A 2500-nucleotide genomic window follows, 5' to 3' on the forward strand; every position below is an offset into this window, starting at 1 on the left:
CAAATAGGTCAGCAAGAAATAAGAATAATTTCCTTGACTAGAAATGGACTGGATTCGGCCATTCGGCAAGAGGAAGGAAAATATGGAATAAATGAGGGAAGTTAAGATGAGAAATGAAAGGCCTACGAGAGGTTCCTCTGGGAAAACTACACCCAAAACTTTGGAGGAAGGAAGATGGCAGAAATTGTAACAAACTTTTCACTTGAAGTCAAGCTTTTCACGTCAAACCAGCTCTTTCAATCAACCCCTCGCAGCCATCCTGGCAGGGAAGCAGAAAACGGAAACACTCCGGTCCGGCCGAGGCCCGGGTAAACCGGTCCCGCCCGAGCGTCCCGGTAGACCGGGACGGCTGCCCGTCACGGACACCCCAGGGCCCCGGCGCGGGCACCGAGGCGACGGCGGAGGTCCCCGACCGAGGCCCGGGGCCCCCGCGCCGGGATCCCGTACATCCATCAAGGCGGGGAAACAGAAACACTCTAGGCCGGCCGAGGCCCGGGTAAACCGGACCCGCCCAAGGCCGTCCCGGTAGACCGGGACGACTGCCCGGCGCGGACACCCCCGGGGGCCGGCGTGGGCACCGAGGGGACGGCGGAGGTCCCCGACCGAGGCCCGCGGCGCCGGAGCCGGGATCCCGTGCATCCATCGTGGCGGGGGAAACAGAAAGGCTGATCCGGCCGGGGCCCCGGTAGACCGGGAAGACTGCCCGGCGCGGACACCCCCGGGGTCCGGCGTGGGCACCGAGGCGAAGGCGGAGGTCCCCGACCGAGGCCCGCGGCGCCGGAGCCGGGATCCCGTGCATCCATCGTGGCGGGGGAAACAGAAAGGCTGATCCGGCCGGGGCCCCGGTAGACCGGGACGACTGCCCGTCGCGGGCACCCCCGGGGTCCGGCGGGGGCACCGAGGCGACGGCGGAGGTCCCCGACCGAGGCCCGCGGACCCGGAGCCGGGATCCCGTGCATCCATCGTGGCGGGGGAAACAGAAAGGCTGATCCGGCCGGGGCCCCGGTAGACCGGGACGACTGCCCGTCGCGGGCACCCCCGGGGTCCGGCGGGGGCACCGAGGCGACGGCGGAGGTCCCCGACCGAGGCCCGCGGACCCGGAGCCGGGATCCCGTGCATCCATCGTGGCGGGGGAAACAGAAAGGCTGATCCGGCCGGGGCCCCGGTAGACCGGGAAGACTGCCCGGCGCGGACACCCCCGGGGTCCGGCGTGGGCACCGAGGCGAAGGCGGAGGTCCCCGACCGAGGCCCGCGGCGCCGGAGCCGGGATCCCGTGCATCCATCGTGGCGGGGGAAACAGAAAGGCTGATCCGGCCGGGGCCCCGGTAGACCGGGACGACTGCCCGTCGCGGGCACCCCCGGGGTCCGGCGGGGGCGCCGAGGCGACGGCGGAGGTCCCCGACCGAGGCCCGCGGACCCGGAGCCGGGATCCCGTGCATCCATCGTGGCGGGGGAAACAGAAAGGCTGATCCGGCCGGGGCCCCGGTAGACCGGGAAGACTGCCCGGCGCGGACACCCCCGGGGTCCGGCGGGGGCACCGAGGCGACGGCGGAGGTCCCCGACCGAGGTCCGCGGCGCCGGAGCCGGGATCCCGTGCATCCATCGTGGCGGGGGAAACAGAAAGGCTGATCCGGCCGGGGCCCCGGTAGACCGGGACGACTGCCCGTCGCGGGCACCCCCGGGGTCCGGCGGGGGCGCCGAGGCGACGGCGGAGGTCCCCGACCGAGGCCCGCGGACCCGGAGCCGGGATCCCGTGCATCCATCGTGGCGGGGGAAACAGAAAGGCTGATCCGGCCGGGGCCCCGGTAAGCCGGACCCGCCCGAGGCCGTCCCGGTAGACCCGGCCCTCTCCCCGTCTCGGGCACCCCCGGGGTCCGGCGTGGGCACCGAGGCGACGGCGGAGGTCCCCGACCGAGGCCCGCGGACCCGGAGCCGGGATCCCGTGCATCCATCGTGGCGGGGGAAACAGAAAGGCTGATCCGGCCGGGGCCCCGGTAGACCGGGAAGACTGCCCGGCGCGGACACCCCCGGGGTCCGGCGGGGGCACCGAGGCGACGGCGGAGGTCCCCGACCGAGGTCCGCGGCGCCGGAGCCGGGATCCCGTGCATCCATCGTGGCGGGGGAAACAGAAAGGCTGATCCGGCCGGGGCCCCGGTAGACCGGGACGACTGCCCGTCGCGGGCACCCCCGGGGTCCGGCGGGGGCGCCGAGGCGACGGCGGAGGTCCCCGACCGAGGCCCGCGGACCCGGAGCCGGGATCCCGTGCATCCATCGTGGCGGGGGAAACAGAAAGGCTGATCCGGCCGGGGCCCCGGTAGACCGGGAAGACTGCCCGGCGCGGACACCCCCGGGGTCCGGCGGGGGCACCGAGGCGACGGCGGAGGTCCCCGACCGAGGTCCGCGGCGCCGGAGCCGGGATCCCGTGCATCCATCGTGGCGGGGGAAACAGAAAGGCTGATCCGGCCGGGGCCCCGGTAGACCGGGACGACTGCCCGTCGCG

This window comes from Pituophis catenifer, unplaced genomic scaffold (genome assembly GCF_029215685.1).
Source record: "Pituophis catenifer annectens isolate HBS135680 unplaced genomic scaffold, rPitCat1.0.hap2 SCAF_44, whole genome shotgun sequence".
Lineage (NCBI taxonomy): Eukaryota > Metazoa > Chordata > Lepidosauria > Squamata > Colubridae > Pituophis > Pituophis catenifer.